The sequence below is a fragment of the Phlebotomus papatasi genome, chromosome 2 (genome assembly GCF_024763615.1).
Source record: "Phlebotomus papatasi isolate M1 chromosome 2, Ppap_2.1, whole genome shotgun sequence".
NCBI lineage: Eukaryota > Metazoa > Arthropoda > Insecta > Diptera > Psychodidae > Phlebotomus > Phlebotomus papatasi.
Window position 1 is genome coordinate 92,195,444 of NC_077223.1, and position 25,839 is coordinate 92,221,282.

General features: G+C 32.0%; 1 protein-coding gene across 7 annotated transcripts in view; it reads left to right on the forward strand.

Annotated features, from left to right (window-relative positions):
• The window catches only part of LOC129802393 (uncharacterized), a 209,251-nt gene that overhangs the window by 6,233 nt on the left and 177,179 nt on the right, over positions 1-25,839 (forward strand). For 2 of the 7 annotated variants that reach the window (XM_055848167.1, XM_055848165.1), the window contains exon 1: positions 1,834-2,455. The gene's annotated coding sequence lies outside the window, so the exon portion shown is untranslated. Of the gene's footprint in view, positions 1-1,813; positions 2,456-25,839 lie in introns of those variants that run through there. The other 5 variants (XM_055848163.1, XM_055848162.1, XM_055848161.1 and 2 more) reach the window with 5 other exon arrangements.

Sequence of the window (25,839 nt, forward strand, 5' to 3'; positions counted from 1 at the left end):
ACCCGAGCTCTCTGAAACCATTTTGCAAAAGTTTAGGAAACCATTTTTGAAAGCCTCGATAACCAAAAAATGGTTATCCATATTCACCACGAGTGTTGAAGAAAAGATGGCGCTGATGTCTCTGCGAGTGCGGTGAGAATGTAAACAAACAAAAACTAGTGGGAATTTCCAAGTATTCCTCACTATTTTTTCGATTTGCGGCTTTCATAAGTCTATTGATATCGTTTACAAACTTTCAACCCTACCGAGAATCATGAAATTCCAAATAAGTTGTCTTGTCCACTTTTTATTATTGTTCGTACTCAAGCCGGTAGCTGGGACAGCTTATGTAATTGACCTAAATTTTCATTATTATTCCAATTATACTTACATTTATTAACAACTTACAATTATTAAGGTTTCATTAATAAATAAATAAAAAGTCTGCAACCGAAAACACAGATAAATATAAAATGCCAATATGAATTTTCATATACTGTTAAAAAATATTCTGTAAAATTTTTAAATTTACGCTGTCTTAGCGTCGATTTTAACCTCCGGAATGAATTGAAAGTTAAGTTTTATATAAAATGTCAGACTGCTTCCTTGAAATTTAAGCAAGAATTCGCATAAAACATCAAATTTTTAATTATGTTTTTCTTTAATTTTTAATTCTTATCTATATATACTATTATGATCATTTGATTATTAGTAAAAATATTGTGAATTATTTAAAAATATACCTATAAAATAAAAATTACTATTATTTATTTATTTATTTTTTTACATTTTTTATTTTTTATTCATTATTTATTTTATTATTTATTTATTATTTTATTATTTATTTAAAAAAAAGTTTCTCAGTTTATTAAAAAATGTCTACGGGATTTTTCGATTCCCGTAGATTTTCGATATTACCTTTAAAATTTTTTAAATATATTTTAAAGCTTATTAACAGAAAAAAAGAATATTTTGAATATTTTTATTAGAATATATTGACAAAATCCAAATGTTAATTTCAGAATAATAATAAACTCAGCATATTTTATCATTCCTGGAAGAATTCTCTATCAATGAACAATTTTCGGTGTACTTAGATCTTCAATTTGGCGGTTTAATGATTTAAAAATAATCGGTCATTCATACAATTGTCGAGATTAAAAATGTTTGGAGCGCCAGGAGCTTTCGGAACGAAAAATGGTAATTCCTCAATAATTACCAAAAAAGTTGTCATAGCCGAGACACGAATTGTAAAAAAATGGTTCTCGCTCAGTTGTCGCTGTCTCGGCTATTTACACTTACCCCAGGTCTGTGGGCGCTCTTATGTGCAATTTTATAAATTTTCCCAACTGTGAGTAAAAATTCAATTTGAAAATTCTAAATTGAGTTTGAATTCTTCGAGAAGCAACAACATTTCTCGAAAATAAAGTTTTATCTTTTTATCCAAGACACTATTGGAGAAAACAACTACAGCTGTGAATGGCACGACTAGGGTCGATTTCCAAAATACACCGGTACAGGGGTGTATTTGAAAATATCCTTGTTTAAATGAGACTTAATGCAGCAAAGCTTTTTCTGCTGCTTTATTGCTTTTATTGCAAAAATGTTTTATTTGCTTTTGGGCTTTATTTTTCAAGCAAAAACCACTCAAAAAATCGCTGAAAAAAACATTTTCGCTGACTCATTTTTCACGATTTTATACAATGGACCTTTCTAAGGAAAAGTGCGAATAATAGAGTTCCTCAATGGGCCCATTCAAGGTTCAATGTGAGACAAAAATAGAACTTTTGATTGCAATTTTCTCTTCATGAGCTTCAAGTGCATTGTATGCACTAAAAGCGATTCAGTGTTCATTCGGACGGGGAGCTAATCTTTGAATTTTAATTGCTCGAAGGTATATTTCGTGAGTTTTGTGTTCTTTGCCACTTTGCTCCTTTTTCTGTTGTTGTATATTATCAAAAGGAAGACTTTCCTGTCGTTTTTTTTTCTTTAGCCCATTTGGCTCAATTGTTGATGCTCCGAGGCATTTTGAATACAAGACACAAAAAAGAATATAGAACGGAGAGTTCCACCCTCATTAAATTCTTACGCTTGTCGGAATTTCTTTTAACAAATAAACAAATTATATTATCTGTTTTCTCTATACTTCCTCCTATGGTTTAAGCTGGTACAGCAACGGAAAAAGATCAAGTTAGTGAGTGTAGAGTTTCAAGGGGAAACAATTTTTCGATTTTAACCACTTCTCGCGAGTGTGTGCTTTCCAAATGGATGGATAGCACTTCCACAGACATGTGGAAAAGTGTGTGAAAGTCATGTGATGAAGTAGGGAAGAAAATGTAGAAGGAAAATCTACATTTGAGACACTTCTTTTTTTCTGTTTTTCCTTTAATTTTTGGTGCCACGGTTTTATCCGTTGGCAGAGCATCTGGTTTCTCCTTGATGGTGAAAGTGATCGACAAAGCCAACAACTAAGAAGGTAAATTTACTAATTAAATTCACTCAAAAGACATTGATATTAGACAATTTTTGCTGCGATCTTCATAGAGGATGCAGCAAATGTGATTTAATTTTGTCTAAAATAAACACATAATCTATAAACTTCCTCATTTTATTTAGCAAATACACCAGAGAGAGAGAGTGTGTGAATTTTCTCTCTTCTACAGACCTACTCATAACATTTCCCAACATTTAGTCACCCTTCGCAATAGCAGCAGTGGCATGAACGTCATGCGGCATGCGTGCTGCATGTGACCTTATTGGTGACAGTTGCAACAAAATAATTCCTTATGAAGGAAATTTATTGGAAATTACTTTACCAATCAAGTCTTTATCTGTCGTGTTAAATTATCACGATATCTAAATGCATTTTTAATGAAAAACCCCTTTATTGGATTGTGTACAACATGCCTCGAGATTTGAGTTTATAATGTCAAGACTCGATTATAAACTTGACTGTTGAGGCATCATGGTCACAATGAGGAAATTCAAGTGTAATACAGAAAAAGAGGAAAATAGTGTGAGAGGGGAAGGTGCCAGAATAGTCTGCCAAAAGAGCATCTGACAGTGAAATTGTTGTTTTAACAAATCTCCTCAATTTTTTATATTTCCTTCATCTCTCATATCTACAACAAAAAAAAAATACATTCTCACGAAATACATCTTCAACTTCACAAAACAGGTGAAATCATAAAAAATCGCATGGGATTTTTAACGGTGGGCGTCTGAGGGGATTTGGTTATGAGGATTGGGACTCTCTCGACATCTGTCGTCTTCTCATAATCTCTCTAATCTTGCGATCTTACGATGGTTATATAAATAAAATCCTCTCCGAATTTTAACCCATCTCTCAATTCTAGTTGAGTTTTTTCCTGTATTCACTTTGAATGTGGTCAGTTATTCAATGAATTTTCCTTTTCTACTTTTCTTATTGAAAAGCTTCGTTTGAGCAGAAATATAAAAAAAAAAACGATAAGATCTGATAAACTTAGAATTCTAATGATTTCTTAAGGTGACTAATGGGAGGGGAATGCAAAAAAAATCATACCAATTGTGAATACAGTATGACTTCAATAATGTAAAGATGTTTGATTCTTATTTTTCAGTACTTTTTTTTTTAAATTTTATTTCAGAAAATAAGGTTTAAGTTTCAAGATTTTCTACCCAATGCCACACAAACCGAATCAATTATACCAGTATGTCAAAAAAAATTCCTATATTTTTTTAATGAATCAGATCGATCTTTGGCAATATTATTTTAATAGTTAGTCTTAAGTCACACATTTTCTGGAAAAATAAGTTAGATTCATTATAAGAATATGGAAAATGAAATGAATTGTTCAAAGTCAGAGTGTATGAAGCCTGAGAACTTTCAACTAAACACTTCTAGGTTTGTTTACTGAAAGATTATTTTAATTATTTCTTAATAAATTAGCAGTAGTATTGTGAATACTCAGAAAAAGTTAGAAGTTTTACTACTCAGATACTAAATTATTTAATATTACAAAATTCTAAATACAAATCATTTCGGCCGAAGTATATGGTACCATGTAAATTCAAATTAGAATGTCCAATGATCACTAATTATCCATAAAACAAATAAATAGAAAATACAAGTATTAGTGAATTTATTAAATACACTTCAAGACTTTAAAATTATTACATTTTCTTTAGAAATTCTCCGTTTTAGTGGTGATGATATACTAAAAAAATGTTTTTGAAAAGTTAATAAGTATGTGATACAAAATGAAATAAAATACTTAATATTTAGTCACTTATGTTGGAAATAATCTATATAAAAGAGATACTATGTAAATTTTATTAGTTAGTTGCGTTTTCGACTTTAATTATACTGTGTTGTCCATAAATTTTTGCAATTTACATATCATAAATCTTTATAGAACTTTAACATTTATTAATACATAGAAAGTAGTATTTATGAAAAATGTTTTTATTGCATCACGCAAACAATTGCAATGCTCATACCATTAAATCTCTTTCAATTCTTTGTTTTATTTATCAGATTAAATGAAAATTATCACATTGTAATTGACGGTATTAAAATTTGACTAAAATCGTATATATTCATTATTAAAAGTCAGTTTATAGCATTTCGCTGTGCTAACATTATGTTGGAAGTCACAAACCAGCAGGAAAAATTGGAGCAAGAACCATAAATCATTATGAGTGACTTTTTAAAGTTTAGAATGTCAAGATTAGAACGTTTATGAAAATGTGAAGTGATTCACGGTTTTTGTGATATTACTCAAAGAACAAGTTGTAAAGTCGTTAAGTGCATTAGTTGCAGAGTTCTTATTTGGAATATTTGAATTGAATGTAATGATATGAAATGAATATTATATAAATTTAAATTTTCAAATAGACTCGGGCAGATCCTTGTGAATGTTTGGCTCGGAAAATTGCGCCGTAAAGGATTAGTGAAGGAAAATTATGCAAAGAACCTCAAAATCAATGATTCGGAAGTTTACGGGCTAAGTATTCTCGAGGATAGGCCGGACTATATTTGGGGCTTTAGACTTGAAACATTAATCAAAATGTTGAATTTTTTAAATATTTTATTGTTAGGGGAAAATTACTTGCCTTTGAATGTGCCAGCCTTTTGAATATTTCAATATTTTTCTTTTTCCCCAAAGCAAAAATTATAAATATTCACAAACTATAGTTAATATTATTAACTATTTTGTATTATCTTCGATTAATGAAATATAATTTTTGCTCCAGAAAATAAGAGAGAAATTGAAATATTCAAAAGCTGGTACACTCAATAATAATAATTAATAACCTTACTGAAACTTAAAATTGTGACTTGGTTCAAATTTAGTTATTACACTCTCAGTCCCGGCATTATGCATATCGCGATTATGCACCTGACGGAATTAAGCACAATTATGCAAGTTTGCCTACCATTGGGAGTCAACTTATGAACAGTTGAATCTTTTTGTTTTAACTATTTATAATGTAATTTTTATAATGTAATTTTGGTAATCATCTTGCTTTCGTATTTGTAACGGAACTTTAAATTCTCTCAAGCTTTTCATGAAATGTTGACAAAATTAAAAGCAAAATTATTAGGCTTAGCCGTAAGTCGCTTTTCGTGGACTTTTTTCAAATTTTACCTTTGGATTTTACAGTAGGGCTTTAAGGCTTTGCCATAATCTGGCTTCGAACACTTAATGTTTTTTCCCATATTCCTTTTATGAATTTGACTTATGGCAATATAAATTGATAAATAGTATTATGCGATACATTTCCTGAAAAATTTAGGCCAGATTCATTAAAGGAATTATTTGAATTAATTAGGAATATTAAAGGAAAAATTTGAATTGTTCGCAGCCAAAGTGTACACAAAGCCTGAAAGTCTTCCCCTAATTAATTTTTACATTTTAAGTCTCAAATATAAATAGTTTAAGGAAAATTTTAATATTCAATAACAGAGAAATGTATTTTCTTTTCCCACAAGTAACAAATTATCTTTCAATTTCCTTTTTTATTTGCCCTATAAAAATTTTGTATAAGGTAAAAGCACCGGCGATCGGCAGTGTTCCTCGGATCGTCAGGTTACTATCAGATTGTCGCACCAATTCAAATGAAATTTTAAAAATTATTAGCTACTTTTTACCATTTAACTCTTATAAGAATGCAGTGCATTAGTTTAGATTTAATTTTTAAAACCAATTTTCCGTAATATACCTGGTTAAATTTGTGACGATCCGAGGTACAAAGTACATCGTTGCAATTACATCTATTTTTTATTAATTTAATCTTAAAATTAAAAATTCAAATGCGCGGATATAGTTAAATGAATCACTAGTATACCGATTAGCAGACAAAAAATACCAAATAGTATTTTGAGGCTTATATTTTCAACTAAAGATCGAGCATATTTCGATCCGGGGTACTCTTCCCTTATAAGTCTTTTTTTGTGGAGGGCGTGGCCTAAGTTTTATGGGGAGTTTTATGAGAAGCTAGAGCAATACAACCTTGTATTTGTTGCAGTATATTGTAGTTAAGAGCTATAAAACACTGAACGTGAATAAAAACCAATAACTTTTATAGCTCATTGGTTGCCTGATAATTTTTATAATTTTACAGGGGTGTGGCCAAAAATTATTAATGGGCGTAGCTTGAAAAAACTAATCAAAGGAATGAAAACTTTAAAAGGTTTGGGAAATGAAAAAAATTGTAATTTGAATAATTTTTGTAAACGGTATAATTTGTTGGATTCAAACTATCCTTCTTTTTATTGCGTTTCTAATACATTTCACTTTGAGTACAATAGCAGGGAAATCTTGAGCAGAATAGGAACAGATAGGAAATTCTTCTTAATGACATTCATAATAGATGTTTCTGTTAATTGAAAATTATTAGGTGAAAAGAAAAATGACCAATGAATGAATATATATCACTGCAAATTTTATGTTATTAATCTCATTTAAAACTTTTACCCAGAGTCTTTTAAAAATAACAAGAATGCTTAATTAAACAATTATTTCAATTAAAAGTGAGCTAAATGTGTCATTGAAAATTGTCAGACAAATGTTTCCAAATCTTTGACTCAAATCAAGAAAATGACTACCCCTTTCTCCAACAGAGATTCTTAATTAAAATTGTCTGGAAATTAAGCAAATCATCACTTGCAGGAGTTGGTCAATGGTAAAAGTACATGTAATTAGGACAGTCTCGACAAATCACAGAGTGGAAAAATTGTTAAAGTCCATAATTCCTTCGCTGGATGGAAGGATAAAGTGAAGATGGAGAAAATTTGTGTGTTAAACCCTTGGGACTTTCAGCATCTTTCTCCAGTCTTCTCAGTAAATACGCAAAACTTTAATAATTAAATATTTGAGAAACAACTCAAGCGAATTTATTCAATTACACAAATCCAAAATAGAAGCAAATTTGTGACTTTTGCGTCGGATGTAAATGGGTGGAAGGGCTCTGGTTCGCACAGTTCATTAAATATTTATAGACACAAAATATTCTACTATGTACTGTGGATCTACACATATTTATTTACAACAAATCTGCATCAGTCAGCAATAAATTCAATTTTGGTGAATGAATTATAATTCAATTTGAATTAAATTTAAGACAAGAGCATAGAATTTAATGAGGATTTCTTGATACATATTTTTGACATGAATCTTTTAAATTATTTTCTACAGAAAACTGGTATAAATTTCAGTTAAATAATTTATACGTTTATCTAAAAAGTTTAATTACAATTATTTCAAAATTACTTTTAAGTTCCCAGTCAGAAAAATCAGGATATCAAAGTAAACTGCACTGACAAATGATAAATTTGTTGAATTTTCACCTCTCAGAAGCCTCTAAAAGTGTGTGTGCTGTTAAGACTGATAAGAGTTAGTAAAGCAGCTGTTTCATTTAAAAGTTTCATCTATGTCAACAAGATACTCTCACAAGGTACCGTACAATTCTCACATATTACCACAATTAGTTTGAATGAATGATGAAAACTTTTGAATAAACGATACGACTTGGGAAGATTGAGTTTGCTAAAACGTGTATCATACACATCTATACTTTAGCTAGAGCATTACTATCAATTTACTACTGTTCAGTGTATTGAGCGTGGTCATAAGCTGCAAAGAATCGTAGGGTTTCACTTGTTTTTGAGGGATTGTCCAGGAGCACTCTTACAGCACTAAATTACCTCTAAATACACGTGGAAGTTCCTTCTTGGTCCCACATTCGTACAGATTTAAATTGAATGACCGAATTTAATTGAATGATTGAATTGAATGAAATTGAATGATTCTATTATTTGATTAAAAGTAACAGCTCGGTGCTATATGCTGATCTGCCATACATACCGGAGCATACCGAAGGATAAACTGCCTTTGAAAATAATTTTATTTTATAAATAGTAAGTAGATGCAGTGAATTTAAAGAGTGTTTAACGTACATTCTCTCTTATCTATACCTATTTTTACGTGTTTAAATCAATAAAGGAAACCGTCATCAAAAGTGGTATCTTATAGTTTGCCTTTGATGGAATATTGAGGAAACCACTCTTTCTTTATTTATCAGCCATCTTTATTTATCATTTTACTAGCCTCATACAAACATTTTTTTGTACAAATTATACGCAATCATAACTTTCACTTGGTGGTTAATTTTACCCCGGTCAACCCTATCAGTTAAAAATGCTGATTATTGGGTAAAATTAAATTAGTTCTCCTGACTATTTAGATAAGAACATGACTTTAGATGGTCATAGAAATTTTTTTTAGGTTACCAGTAACACAGTCGTTCTTAAAGAAGTTATACAATTTCAAAATTTAAATATAACATAAATTGAGTTTAACCCTTTAACGACGAGACACTTTTTGCGGACTGAAAATAAACAATAAATATTGAACTGAGAAACATAATCAATGATAAGTCTGACATCTAACCTTGGAAAGTCCAACAGAGTCTGATTCAGTGTATTTTGTGCTTCTATGAACGATAGGGACAAAATAGCCCAAAAATTTAAGTAATTTTTCTGACAATACCAATGAATAATATTTTTCGCTTTAATGAAAAATATTACGTATGAGTATTGTTGTTTTTATTGCCAAAAGAGTTTTGCTTAAAAAAATTGGAAGCATAAAAAATAAATAAAACCAATTATGAATTTCTGAATTTGAAAATTCGCCATTTTTGAGCTTAAATATTTACTACATAGCAAGTAGTTATAGACTTGTAAAAACTATTTTAGATTCCTTCAACCTTCTACTCTACAATTATGTACAGAAATAAGAAAACAATAACTTTAGGTAGTCAGGAAAAATTATTTTCTTTATGGGACACCGGTGTTCCAATTGTCCTTAAAGGGTTAAATACTTCACAAACTGAGATAATTTATGGTCAGCAAAATGTTATTTACGATCATTTTTATATACAATTAATTGGTTATATATAGTAAAATTGGGTAATTTTTTTCAATAAATACCAAGAAATTCTAACGATTTAAATTATTTAGTGTCAAAGTCAAAGGTTCTCTATTTTGAGTTAAAGGCGGTTAATGATGCTTTTAGCATTCTCATATCAAAATTTTCTGAAATTAAAGTCTGAAAAGGTCATATGGATTAACTTCAAAGTAAAATTAATGTAAAGCTTGTTATAAAAAATGAAGATTTTTATCAGGGAATATGAATCAGACTTAAGGAGTTACATGGGTCAAAAAGACTAAAAAAAGAAGCATATGTCTTCTATTTTTTTTTTAATAGAATAAAATATTTACTTAGGGTAAAGTGGTACAAGTTGGACAATGGTACAATTTGGACAGGGCTTTTTGTCTTGATAAATTTAGAATTTAATTTTTATTTGTATATTTTTAATGCTTTAGTTTTATAATTTGGTTCCTTGTACTTAAAAAACAAATTTTGCATTGTATTTATCAAGAAAAAAGCCATGTCCAACTTGTACCGGCGAATTGTCCAACTTGTAACACTAATTCCAAATTATATCACTTTACCCTAATTCAAGCTCTTAAGGCCTATAAAAGTACACAATTTAAAGAATATTTTCTCAAATTTTCATTTAAAAATTTAAAAAATCAGCCTCTGGGACCTAATTTTTGGAGACCTTTTTGAAAAAAACTTACTCTTCGGTGAATAAGATATCTCGGAGTAGATTCATTTGGAATCCAAAAACTAAATATTTCCTGTCAACTGATGAATTAAACTAGTCCTTGAACGAAGGATTAAAAAAATACAATTTAAATTTTTGGGAGAATATTATACAAAAAATGCCATTGCATTGTCGAAATATTTTACACAACGTTTCAGCTTGTAGAATCAGTAGTGATCAAGTAAACATAAAATCTTTATGCTTCGCTCAAAGACTAGTTAAACATCACCTGTCATCTAACAGGAAATATTTGGTTTTTGGATTTCAGACGAACCAATTCCGAAAAATCTTTTCCGTCGAAAAGTAAGTTATATTTTCTAAAAAAAATCTCAAAAAATCACGATCCAATGATTCAATTTTGAAAACTTTTTAATTGAAAGTTTCAAAAATATAGTTTAAATATTACACTTTTATATGACTAAGTGCCTGAGTTAAATAAATGTGTAATTACTTAAAAACACAAAACGCAAAATTAAATACAAAAGAGATCTATTAAAATTAATAATAATTTATTCAACTTAGCATAACTCCCGTACCGTGCGTCCGCCGCTGTCTTATGCCATATACACAATTACGATTTAAGCTGAGAGACGACTTAGTGGAAAATGATGGAAATGTAGTTTAACCATTATTTCTAATATAATTACGCTAAGCCGTCTCTCGGCTAATCCTCAAGTCTGTCAAGGCCCTTAGGTACGGTGACCAGTTTTCGGTAGAAATATTTAAAGCAATAAGCATACAAAAAGTGTAGCCAACAGCCAACAAAAAGTGCAGACATCATTTCACTTTTTTTTTAGAAACAACAGGCGATACGGTCGATACTATCGAAAAGAAGTCATCATGTTACCCCATGACTTTGTCTATTATTTCGAAAGCTCCACAAATCCCCTTCATTCTTGTAAATTTTCGACCAATTAACGATGTTTTATTAAAAAGTTACCTTTAGTGTTCTTTTCTAAACTTTAAGCACATTTAAAGAAAAATTGTGCAATGGGTAAAGTCATTTCTGAGCTAACAGTCAAGCTGAATTACATAAGGAAAACTTTTCCAAGAGAGAGAAAAAAATCTCTGATGGCACAGGAAAGGTGCCTTGTTCTCAACTTGTCGGTGAGAAAAAAAATTCCACGAGGTCATATCATCTAGCATAGCGAAAATTGAAATAGAACATAAGTTGGATATTAGCATTATTTTGTGTATATTTTTGCATATAGAAATTTAAAACGGAAATGGTAATTGAGTTGGGTGGAATATGAAAAAGTCTTGGTGCCAAGTATAAAATGTGCGGGGAATGGTTTATGAATAAATTAAGAGGATACGACAATTTTGTGACAAAACACCCTCACCATCAGTTCAATGAACATCCAAACCCGCAGATAACTTTCTCTCGGTGTGCCTTACTTTGGGGCACATGTGTCTCCTTTTCCTAAAGGCAATGCTTCAATTGGTGGGAATAATAAACTTTCTTCTGCGGGATCTTGGTGTCAAAGTACACGTTAGAGAGCTTTCTCGGAGGAGGGATTGAGACTGTATTTTCTTCACGCCGGAAATCGTATGACTTTGACACATTTCCATCTGAGTTGAGAATTGTAAATGAGCCGTTGAAAAATGTATCAGGCTCTCTCTCACAACAAGTTACACTCGCACAAATCAAATATTAATGGAATTTCCCTTCGAAAGCTTACTCCTGCAGGCATCCCCAACAAATGATATTTTACTAAAGGGCGAAGAGTCTGAGCAAATAATCCTGTATGTTTCAATATTTATAAAAAAACAAGAGACAATTTAAAGTAAATTGTTGTGGGCCACCAGGCGTCTCCACTGCACTTTAGTCACTCGCCCAAAATCATTGAAAAAGATTTTCACGGTGAGTGGCAAGCACATTAAATTTTCTATGATTAATCTCATGCAACTGAACAAGTGGCTTAGAAAGAGACTTCCTTGAGATCAACTTTCACCTCAACATGAGAAATTCTTGGCAAAATCAGCCACAACATTTTGAATTTCCGCTTTAGTGTTTTGGGTCTTTCCTAACAATTCTCCCCATTTCTTGCACATTACAAATACCACGATAAATTATGGGCTCATGTATGTTTGTCTAGTTTCACAAATTGAAGCTTATGATGCACTTGTACATGACACTTTGCCAAACTTTGTACTCATGAACTTTGGACACTTTGTCATGATAGAATTAATGTGACTTTATAACGCACAACCAATAATCTAATGCACTCTTGTTACATTGATTAAATCAAATTTGTAATCAAAACTATCTCTCAAATATTAAAGGAATGTAAACGGGGAAAAGTAACAAAATATTGATAGAGGGAAAAGCTTTCAGGCTTCGCACAAACTCTAGCTTAGAACACTATTATAAAAATATTTCGTCATAGCTCAAGTTCATTAAAGAAATATTGGAAGAAATATGAGGTGTTCAATACAAAGTAGGGGAAAGTACTCTCCCTTCGAACGTTAGTGCCTTCGAATAATGTGAATTTCCTTTAAGTTTTCCTAGAGACTTGAACATTTCTATCAAATATTAGTTAGCTTTTTATCAATTATTGATAATTATGTGATAATCATGTATAAATCTCTTAAGAAAAGCAGAAAAAAATCACATTATTCGAAGGCATGAACGTTCGAAGGGAGAGTACTTTCCCTTATGTGCGAATCTTGAAAGACTTCTACTATGATTTTTTTTAAAATTCTTACAAGAACGATAATTATTTTTAAAAACTTATCTACACCAATCGTAATTCGAAGAAACGCTTAAAGGATATTGCCTATAGAACATAGGTGACTGATCCCACAAAATTCATTTCGCTTTAAATTATATAGGGGGAACTGGGGTAGTAGTAAACAGGGGCAGTTGTAAAAACTGTGATTTTTTCATTAATTTTAAGACTCCAGAGAATGAAACCCATAAGCATTCATAGATACCATGGGGATGTATGTCCACAGATAAATTGGTCAATAAAATCCTAATACTTTAAAAATAAAAGTCATTTTCCCGAAAATGTTGATATTTCGATTATTTTGGTCATTTGTATTTCCACTTGGAAATTAAAAACTGTGTAAAATAATCGAAATGTAGCAATACCAGTTCTTTCCTACATCTTTTAGAATTATATTAATGCATTTAAAAAAGGCAGAAGATAGGGTGTTTACATCCTCCCCAGAAAGTGTTTACTTCTACTCCAGATATTTTGTGAAAAGAGAAAAATGCACAGTGACACAAATTTTATTTTTATGGAAAACTCAATTGTTTTCCAGCATCCGCATTACCCTCGATGAATTGCCTATACCCAAGGGCAAAACATGAGCTAAGAAATATTTTCCAAAAAATCACTGTGTGCTTGGAAAATCACCTCAAATTCGCATCTATTGAAAATGTTTACATGTGTCCCAGTCTCCCCTATTTAAGAAAAGAAATGACAAAGCGTCGTGTCGCAGCTTTTCGGTGTCCTCGAACTCACAAGAAGGAGCACTCTGTGAATTATTTTTTAGCATGATTTTTAAGTGTGTACCGGTTTACCACCGATTAAATTTATTTATTAGTAAGAAAACAATTTTGAAATATAAAATTGCTTTAATAGAGAACACTTTAGAATGTTTTGGTGGCATGAGTCATACGGGTAAATAGAAAAGTAAATTCGAGAAAAGTATATCAATTACGGGTACTTCACCGATTCATTGCCGTTTGGAACCGATTCAGCCGGGTTGATAATTTTAAGGCCGTTCAAAACAATTCTTATTCTCGTAAGGTGCTTGAGAAATATGACCTCTAAAGTGGTTTAAATTTTATTTTCGAAAATTCGATATGGAAATGTTTTTCAATTATAGGTGTCTATATTCAAAATATTCACCTTGACTGTTTTCAAAACATATTCTAAAATGAAAAAAAATCTAGAAGACATTTTGGAAATAAACAATAAACATGATTTTGGAAGGGTAGAAGGGGGGTGCAAGGGAAAGGAAAAAACATCTAAGGATAATGTTCCCCATTCCTATCTTCTATCAAACATATCTTATTCAGTTTGAAATGTTTCAGTACACAGAAAAAAATTGTAAAACAATTTGTAAGTGTCTGTAAACTATAAAATATATACGGAAATTAATAAAGTTAATAAAGTGAAGTTATAAATAAATTGACAGACGAACAAAGATATTAGTACGTTTGAAAAGGGGAAAAATACTCGACAATTGATCATGTTACGAACAATATTTGTGACAAAAGCATAAACTTTTACTAACTTTTTAAGTGTTTTCCATAAGCCTTCTATGGTAATTAATAAACATCTACGAACTATTATGCCCAACGAACAATAACTTTTGTTTTGTAAACTTGTTTTTGTCATTTCAATGAGAGTGAATGAGACGGAGATCTAGTCATCTTGTTCTCTTTCATATGAGATTTTGAAAACATGTTTACAAACAAAATTAATTGCGCCTTGGGCATTATGCCCAACGCACAATAACTTTGGTTTTGTAAACATGTGATTGACATTTCAATGAGAGTGAGTGAGACCTAGATCTAGTCATCTTGCTCACTCTCATAGAAAATTTTGAAAACATATTTACAAACAAAAATTATTAAGCGCTGGGCATTATGCCTAGAGCACAATAATTTTTGTTTTGTAAATATGTTTTTGACATTTCAATGAGAGTAAGATCTAGATCTAGATCTAGTCATCTCCCTCACACTCATGGGAAACTTTGAAAACATATTTATAAACAAAAGCTATTGTACGCAGGGCATTATACTTTACTTACATGATATTTTTTCTGTAGATAATAAACCTTTCAACGGTAAATAAAGTGTTGTTTTATCAATTCAACGACAATTCGATATCTTTTCACACTTCAATGCAGGAAAGTATCATAATTTATGAAAATAATTCTTAGAAGAAGTACAGATACAGAACACGCATCTCCATCCTCACTGGTGATGCTTCCGATTAGTTCACTCACTGAGAAAAATAAAGAGGCTGCGATTAAGTTTTTTTTGTCATAACTTTAACACTTTTTGGGTGTAAAAATATATCAACATTTTTTAATGTTAATTTTACACCATTTAAGGGTAAAATCAACATGGAAGAAGGGTAACTTTAACCCATAATGCACCTAAAAAAGTATAATATTTACACCGTTTTCTGATCAATACTGCAAGGTAAAATTAACATTTCCGGAATGTTATTTTAGCTTTTTCGAATTTCTCTCAGTGCTTGCACAATGTACTAATTAATTCTTTCTATAAAATAATAATTAGAATTGTAAGAACGAATGTCTCAATAATTATAATTATAATTCTCCAGAAGCTTTTTACCCCACTTAATTTATGCGATATTTAAAATCCCTCGGGCTTACAATGCCTATCAGATACTGCGTCATAGGGCATGCTTCCATCAGTAATGCAGCTACCAATTAATTCCGCGGAAGCCACGGTGTGGTTGATGATGCGAAAACAATGTTAAATGAAGTGAGTGTGATCATAATAATTCTCCCGGTTGTTTGAACAAGAGTTGGAAGCTCGCCGGCAATTTGTATGTATGAGTGAAACCATAAAGTTATGCTCATAAAAATATGCTCATCCATTCGTGTCATATTGTAACATGATGTCACTGTGGGGGCAAAAGAGGACAGAAAGGAGCTATTAGGAAAATTTGCTCACAGACAAGAGCCACAAGAGTTTTTCCCATTCCCTGGCACAGCAAAATCTCAGAGGGAAATGGTAAGAGATTGTAATTGAAAATGAGAGTGACTGGCGCGTGCTTGTGGGTGAGAATTTTGGGTGGAATGAGATGAACCACTAAATAAGCCCTAAACCACTTTTCATCAGTCTCCTCATCTTCTGCACTTCGCTCTTGTGTGACAATGGATCTTTTGTGATGTGGTGGAAAGAATAAGTCATTCCTTTGGGAAACTCCTATGAGAGTTAATTATCTCTCCTGGAATTTATCTCAATTCCTCATTCGCTTTTGTATCTTTGGGTACTAGAGATTGTGGGGCATCTTGAGCACGTTTTTGGGAGGCTCACTGGGTGGGATTGATCAGTGCCACCCTTGGGGACATTCTTGAGGAGGAAGGTGACGTGAATGTGTAACTCATAGTAAAATCGATTGTGGCATAAAGCCAGAGGAACCCGAAAATATTCAAGTGAAGTTATAAATAAATGCAAAATATGTACTCCAATGCTATAAATAAGCATCCAACACAATCGCCACGATCATCTTCCATTCGCGAGAGAATAGATAACAAATTGTGGGTGTGGGCTGTGAAAGAGAGGAAGTTATGCCTAGTTTATCACCGTATCGATGACAAGTTTTCCCACATACTCCCAAACTCCCGAAAAGAAAACTCTATTAAAATTTTTTTTCTGATGGGAAAACTTTTTCACCTAACACCTCAACCCACTTTTTCTTAACCACAGTCAAAGCCACAAAGAGTGTATAAAAAAACAAGATCCCAAGAAAATCCTCATGATTGGAAAATGCCCGAGAAAACGCATCTGTTGAATTTCTCCCGCATAAAATTTTCCCTCGTCAAGATATTCTCCCGTTACGCCCAAGAAAAGCATGAAAATGTGTGACTGTATTTTGATGCTGTGCAAAATACATATTTTTAACTCAAGATGAGTGGAATTTGTCACGATAAACGGCAATTTCCCAAACACACGAGAACCATCTCCTCACACTCATCATCACTCTCATGATACTTTTCCCATTTCTTCCAACACCAACTGCACTCAAGATGCTCCTCATACTATCAAACTGACTTTTAATGCTTCTCTGGGAAATTTGCATACCATTCTGATCTTCAAAATGCTCATGAAAACCTGAAAGATAGGGAGTTTGAGATTACCTGACATACAGATAGGTATTCCTGATATTTGCATTACAAAGATTCTACAAATGTTGCGACATACGTCAGGTTAATTTTATTGTGACAATTATTCAGTTCACATGACCGATGTATTGAGAATTTAGAACAGAAACATATTGATCGGCAGCCAATATATTGCTCGAGAGTTGTAGGGGATGAATGACCAAAATCACTATTAACTCTGGCGCCGATATTACATATAAAGGGGACAGTGCGCTACCTTCCAACGACTGAAGTTTCGGACAACTCATTTTTTTTCTATATTCTTATTAGACTTGACCGACTTGACCCATGCCCCTATTTTCAGGAAATTTGAGGCATTGGACTAGCTTTAAATTATAATATTGCAATGAATCAAATTTATTAAAAATAAAAACGTGTTGGAAAAAAAAGTTGTTCGAAGCTTGAGTCATCCGAAGGTAGCGTACCCCTCAATATTTTTTTCAATAAAAAATTATTACTATATTGGAAGAGAACTAAATAAATATCATTTTTTATCAAGTTTGATTAGATTATAATAAAACAAGTGGCCAGCAAAGTAGAAAAGTTTAGCAATCAATAAAATCTTTAAACTGAGCAGTGGGATAAATAGTAAAGCGTAGTGCTCTGTAAGACGGGTTTCAGACTCGAGCTTTAGTCTTATTTCCGATGTTTTAAATTTCTCAGCAACAAGCAATTTTAATGATTTTTCAAAATATATAATGAATCATTGACACTTAATATTCAGTCGTAAGTCAACAACAAATCTTGCCAAATAAAAAATTAAGCTATTTCAGCCATATGTCTAAACTGTAGGTCTGAACACAGTTTAACCCGTTAAGGCCCAATGGTTTTCAATAACCGAATATCAACAATTAAAATGAAACTAAGAATCAAAATCAATGATACGTCTAACTTAAATCCTTAAAAAATTCAAGATAGGCCAAATCGTTATTTTTGTTACCTCAATGGACGATTGGAACCCATATAATTTATGTAAATTGACTAAAAATGCTCAAGTTTCTTACAATCTTGTACTGTGACTGTGTACAACCTTTAGAAAAAAGTAAATAAAACCTTTAGATATAATATTATGAAAAAATCACTTCCTCTATAGGTTACCGGTGACACAACCGTCCTTAAAGACTTAAGGATCCCTAATTCAATTACCTCTTCAGTTACCAGTTTTTTCGGCATCAAAGGTGTTCGAATCGCATTATTATTTTTTTATTTGATAGTTTGAAAACGCTCTTCACGTTTTACATAGTTATCAGATTTGAGACAATGCGACCATCGCCGTTTCTAACTTTGTTGGAAAAAATCGAAGAAAAACGCTGATAATTTTTCATCCACCTAATATATCGCGAGATAATTCATTTTTTAAACCGGCTTTAACAGATGTCTTTAAAGAGTTCCATTTAAATCAGAAAATCATTCCGTAATTGAATGTTGGTTCATTCTAAAACTTTTGAATACCGTATGTGAAGTATGCCAAATTGTGTACACTTTGTGTATAACCCTTAAAGTCCTAAATTTGATATGTTGCTGGAAACCTTAAAAATAGTTAATTTACTAAATACAATTGTAATGCAAACGGTGCCGGTCAAAATACTGATCGCCAAAATCCTTAAGAGATCGAAATCTCGAATGGGTCAGAATTCTGAAAAGCCAAAACCGCGAATTCGGGATTTTAGCTTATGAGGATTTGGTGTTTCCGGATTTTGGCTTTCCGGGATTTTGGCTTTCCGGGATATTGACCAATTCGGGATTTTAGCTTTCGGTATATTGATCCTTTCGGGATTTCGACCCATTGAGGATGGGTTTATGTGGTTTAAATGCGGGGGTCATCGAAGACTGGAATTTGATATCTTCTGTATAATTTGACTTCTAGAAGCTTATACATAATAAAAAGCAATAAATAATTCTTATTCAAATAAAAAAAATCTAATTACTGGTACTTTACTGACTTATTGCCGATTATATTAATATCAATTGTATCGAAACATTTTACTTCAATAACAATGTACTCATTATTACTAATTCCCGTGTTGAAAGAATCTGCTGATCGTAAACCGCTATCCCGGTACAGTGAAAATGTATTCTTCCTGACGCTCGTCGGGCGGGATTCGAACTCACGACTGCGAGTCCATCTAGGGTTCTACTCGCCCAAGAGGCAATAGTCATGTCTATATTGCACCACTAAACCCCACTAATTGGAACCACTTTAGATTGGAAATTTCAAAATCTTTAAGAAAAGTCAAATTTTACTAAATCGCTTGTGAAATAAGCCCTCTCAAGTTGATTAAACAATCATCTGAATCCAAAACACGTCAGAAAAATAAAATAAATCGATTCATTAAATCAGAAGCGAACGAGACGGAAATAAAGAAATACTTCTAGATAATTTTGTAATGGGGTTTCCAAAGACCGCAAGTTGATACCTCTTATCGTTTGATTTGAAGCCCTGTAACATTTTGAAAAAAAAAAGATTGTACATGTTGCACTTTCTTTGAATTGCAACAATAATATTGTAAACTTCTTGATTGGGATAAAAACTATTTGGCTATAATTTGGTAAATAACAAATTGAACTAAGTCATTGTTTGGTAAAATGTAATTTTCCTTTTAAAAAATTTACACGATAAGTTTACTGATTTTAAAATTGTGAGTTGAGTTGATAACTGCTGAAATATGACTTTTACCATTTTTACTGACAAAATTTAACTTTATATTGCTCATTTGTACAGTGCCTTTCTTAGAGAAGAAAAAGGGGATAAATATTCATGACTTTATCTTAATATTAGTCTCAAAATTGAGTTAAATGTTTCATTTAACAATTGAGTAATACAATACGAATCCCTTAATGAAAGAAAATGCCTATACTTATTTGAAAGTACAATTCATTGAAGAAAATGATGATTGTATGCTTATCTAAATTGCCAGTAATGTGAATAAAAGAGGTGCCTACACCCCATAACAATTAATTTGATTACTTATTTGTTCAACAGCAACAATTGAATGTTGTTTTTGAAGTTGAAACATTGGTATTGTTGAAATATCTCAAAGGTTAGTCAATTGTGAGTTTTGGTTTCTTAGAGTGAGCTTTTATTGTACTTGGAAAGTCCTAAAGTTCACAAATAAGATGAATTCTGCTAAATACAAACATTTATAATATCCCCATATTCACCCTTTATGGTTTCGAGGAATTTTCTCAATGGTCAATATATTGCACATTTACAGTGCAAATAGTCATACAATTGGCAATAACAATCAATGAGACTCTAACAAATATTTGAAAATTGATTTGCACTATTCACTGAGCTTAACGAGAAGAAATATCCGAGTTAGAGCAACACTCGAAGAATTACTATTACGTTTAAGCCATAAACTTTGATTTTTACGATGCCATTTAAGCTATTGTTTGTATATAGTCGCAAATCCTGGGGAAAATGTGAATTTTCACACCGAGGCATATAACTTTTACAGTCGCTCGAGACGGTGTAAAGAGCAAAATAAATATAATTTTGAACTATATAAATGAAAATTGAGTGTCAGTATTCCCTAGACTAAATATACATGGTTATTTCTTAAATACTGATTTCGGAAAATTTATGAATCACTGGATTCTATAAATTACTTTCATTTACCGTGGAGAATGTGTGGGGTCCCCTATCCCACATGAAAGGTCAAATTGTGTGAAAGTTATTTAATTTACAGTAAAAGAAAGTTTTCATCTTGCCAGAGAAATTCAAGAGATTCTTTGTGTTTTTCTTCCCAATTTTCATTCGCTCTTTTTTTATATTATATCACATAATAAAACTTATACCACAGAGGAAATGGAATCATCAAATACTTTTTTTTTCTGTGTTTGATTGTAAAATTTTTTTAGCACTATACACGAGCAAGTGGCACATTTTTCACCTCGAGGCAACAAATCGATGACCTCAGTTATTGGACTTTTATATACTCTTGAGGGTGGCTTCCCTTTTGCCTGGAAAAATGTTTTTTACTCTTTGTGTTCATGTGAGCATTTTCACACGTTCTTTATTAGATTTTCACAATTTGTGTGAGACTTCTTGGACATGATTGGGAAAATTTGAGAAATTACACTGAAAACTATTTACAGACTTTCAATCACATTCGTCCATTTTCCACCTCATTTACCATTTTTTTTGTTCCTATTTCTTAGAAGAGAATTTCGTGGAAAAGTTTCATGTTGAGGTATCCATAATAGTAGAAATTCCAGCACGCGTTCTTCAACTTACACTCAAAAATTCTGTCTAGACACCATTAAGTATACTTAAAGCCCTTTGTCTCACAGTATTCACGAGTTGTTGAAGGATCCTTGGTATATATTCGGATGATATTCAATACGAAAATCAGAGTGGATTTTCTTTGAATGAAATTAAATGACAAAGATTATTTGAAATGTGTTTAAATAGTAGAGCATTGTAAGTTAACTCACAGGTTGTCGTATGGCAGAAGGTGTTATAATTTGATATCTCACGACCCTTAAATATTACACGTTCATATGCCAATTTTAAGTAGGGTAAGGGCTCATAATTTTGTCCAGTTTCTTATTTTGGACACTTTGAGGATAAAATTGGACACTAAAAATAAATTGATTAAAACCATGGATTTTTATTCCAATATTTGATGAATAATGAAATCTATCTAAATATTTGTTCTTTTTGGAAGATTTTAACACTGAAAAAGGTCATGGAGATGTGCACAGGTAGCAGAGTTGGCCTCAGATCAATGTCCAAGAAGGAGTACCCGCGACGAATTCCCAATTTTCCCTGTAAATCCTCATTTGGAGTAGTGGATAGACAGTGTGGACAGACTTTCAGAGACAAATCACAGATTTGACCACTGAGGAAGACGCGTTGTAGCGTCGAAAGCTTTGGCAAAGAATTTTGTGTTTACCTGTCCTGAAAGGATTGCACCCCCTGACGCATCCGGAGGGAGTTCATCTCCTTGACCTTCTTATGCAAATTGTCGTCAGTAATCTACCAAAAATTTTAACACTAAATACGTTAAATTTTAAATATGATTTGAGTTGAAATGCTTTAATGAAAATTCATTGTGAGCAATTCCTTACGAGAAATATGACAGAACTTTGTGTTTACTTCAGTCTTATTTAGCTGTGGTGAAGTACTAACAATGTTTCTTCACTTTTCTTGAGTGATATTATTGAATATTCATTGAAAATTGTGTTGATTCATGTTAATGGTGATTTGTACAATTGATTTGAAGTGAGATTTGTCTTGTGAATTACGTTTTTCGTGTGAAAAATGAGAAATTTTTTAAGACATTTACCAGTGAGGTGATACTCCTTATTTTGGACAGGTGTTTTTCTCTTGAAATTTCGTGAAGTTTTGGCTTTTGTGATGACTAGGTTGGACAAATGCCTAGAGAAACAAAGTAGCATCATCTCTACGAACGAGATGTAGTAAGAAAAGCCTTAAAAGGCTCCCGGAAAGGCCAGGGAATGAGCGCATCCGCGAGCACTTGGATTACCGAAGTCAACTCACTTTAATAAATGATATGGAAAGTTTCCGGAATTTTTGTGACATTCTACGTTTCCCTTAGTTACATGAACAGGAAGAGGTCTTGGTAAGATTGGTTCTTGAAATGAAGAACAATGGGCATCCTTTTGAGGAGGATTAGCTGTCCAAATTTACAGCCAAGTTGTCCAAATTAATAACCAAGTTGTCCAAAATTCGAGTCAAATTCACCTCTACATATCAATTCATTTTTAAACGTATTAGGACTAATTTTAGTAAAAACAAAGACAATAAACCCTTGCCAAGTTTCTAAACAACCCTTCTGAAATAGTAACAAAAAAAGTAACATAAAAAAGTCAATTAGTATTGCAAATATCGCACTTCAAACTTGGAACATCCTTGCTTATAAGTAGACTGTACAAAATTATGAGCCTTTACCCTAATTGATACCAATGGGAATTGATGTCAATTTTAAATGACTCGGTTTTTCTCATTTTTTCCCAAGTTTTTTCAGTGATTTTCGGATATGTTTTGAAGGTAGGCTAGGCGAATATTTCTTCCAAACATACCTGCGACCGGAAAATACGCAATTTTGAATTATTGGAGGGCTTTGATCATTGCAACCACTCTTTGAATGACCCATTTTTCAACTGATTTTGGTACATTTGTATTTTTGGAAAGGTATTGAAATTCTGAATCTGGCTATATCGGTCTCCATCGGCAATGAATTAGTTAAATACCGATTCTGATGATTTTCAAATGCTTTTGTGAATGAATCAATCTGATCTATAATAGACCATTAAGCACCAAAATATCATGCGAAAGACTAATTCACGGAGAGCTATATCTAGTGAGTTCAAATATTCCGCGCACGGCTAGGACGCTTTGTCATCTCCCTTTCAAGTTTTTTTTTATTGATTTGTCGTTTAAATAAGCCATTATCGTAACTTACTTTTATCACTTAAATCAGCAATTCTTGTATAGCCTGTATATTTTCATATTGTTACAAGAATTGATTATAACAATAAGTGATAAGAATAAATAAGTTACGACAATAATGGTTGATCCTGTGATCCGATTGTCGGTGCTATACTATTACTATTAGTGACGATAATAAGGAATCTCCCACACATTTTAAATTAAATAAATCTAAGTGGTTTAAAAATATGAAAATTACATAAAATACTAATAATATAAATTGACTTGAAAAGTTTTACCGTTGAAAACTTGGAAATATGTTTAAGGAATTTCTAGATATTTTCTGCCAAAATGCATGTTAAAATCTTATAGGGGAGACAGGGGTAGAATTAGCCAGCAAATGAAGCTTTTTTTTCGCGAGTGACTTCTGAAAAAATGATAAGTTTTGTCTAATATTTTTATGTTTCATAAGTAGCATTAGGATATTGGCTATATGAAACAGTGTAGTTCAAAGCTCTAAAATCCTTGGCTTTTTCTTGAGAGGATAATGAAAAAAGTATGGCACATTGGCTACACTTGCCCCGGCCTGGGTAGAAATAGCCACTTTTGGGGTACTAATTGCCACTAGTTTCCCAGATTAAATTTTAAACTGGATATACCAAAGATTGTTTCGCTTGATACATTGAAGCCCACTGATGCTAAATATGTTACTTAAACCTAAAGAAAAAGGCTTTAGCCAACTTTTTTATGACATTTTTGTAATTGAGGCAAAATTAATGCAAACATTCTGAAAAAATCTATTTCTCAAGTTCCTCATACAAATTGCAATATTGCTTGGAATATCAATAGTACTTTTTCATCTAACAATTATCAATCTATTAGTGAAAAATCATTGATAGTTTTAGCCCGCCACGGAAGAGTGACTACAACTGCCCCGAGGGCTGTTTCAGGGCTTATCATCTTATATAAAAAAGTGGATAATAATTATCCAAGTGAAAAATATTTTTTAATTAGGTTTATTAAACCAGAAACGAGGTAAAACTATGAAATCTTGTCTAGAAACTCAGAAAACCAAATGCTGGTCCAAAAACTGTAACATCAAAACTACAATTTTATACCCATTTTATAAAAATGCTTCTAAATTGTAGGATAACAGGATCAGAGTTATAAATATTTCTGGGAATATTGGGATGTATTCCTACTTTCATTAAAAAATACTTTGCTCATTGTACATTTTAAGAAAAACGAGAAAAATCCACTGTCTACTTTTACCCCTGGCTATAGGTACCCCGGTCTCCCCTATGTTCTATAAAACCATAATTAAACCTGTCAGAGAGTTCAAGTTATTTGTAATTAAATTTCACCTCAGCGTACTTGCGAATTTTGCTTATAAACTTAACACAAATTTCCATTAAGTTAAATTCAAGTTGAGTATAAGAACGATGCTTTTCCATCACCATCCGTGTTTTCTGGTTTAAAACATCTTAAATAATTTCGGCAAAATTGGTAAAATATCTTGTGAGTGAATTTGCGAATGGATGCTGAAAGGGAAAGAAGGAACTTTTCCATGTTGAAGTGAATGAAAATAACTTTTGAGAGTTAATTGCTCTTATCACTTTGGATTCCTCTAGATCCCCTTTCGTCGTCCGATTTATTATTCAAATTGAACTTCATAAATCCCTTTTGGTAATTGGTAAAAATTTCTGTAACATTTCTATAATCTTCACCAGTACAAATCCTCATGGTCGCTAATCCGATTAAGACTTGTGGCAATTTAGAATATCTACCATTCTTGCGACATTTCTAAAAAATACTGCCTCTCCTCTTATGAGATTAGGAAGGATTTTTCCAACCATTTTCTCACGAAAGACCAGTCTTGCCGGGAAATTCCTGAAAAAGATTAATTAAAATAAAACAGCTAAAGTCCTGAGGGAAAAATTCACAAACCAAACTCAAGGAAGCTAATAAAAGAAGTCATTCGAGAAATGTGATTTTTTTTTATTTTACTTATTGCGTAGCCAATATGCAAGATTATTAAAATGCTGAAGTGGATGTTACAACAATCATGTTTGTGGAAAAATGTATTATGAAAAATGTGAATGTAAGGAAAAAAACGCGGAAAGAATCTCAATCAATTTTTTTGTGCCCATTATCCACTTCTAAAATCCCAAGCTCTTCATGCTTTTTCTCTGTAACCATTGAGATAACTCATGGATGAAGATCTTTTTGTGTGAATATTTCACAATGCGAGAATTCGTGTTATACAGCCGATAGTAAGAGCTTTCTTTGTGGATTATGGATGTGGAATTGCATTTTTCACAATCATGCAAGAATATGGATTTGTACTCAAGAAATATTAAATATAGTTCTTTTTAAATTAAAGAGGCACACAGAGTGAATTGTAAATATAGCCAAAACTTTCT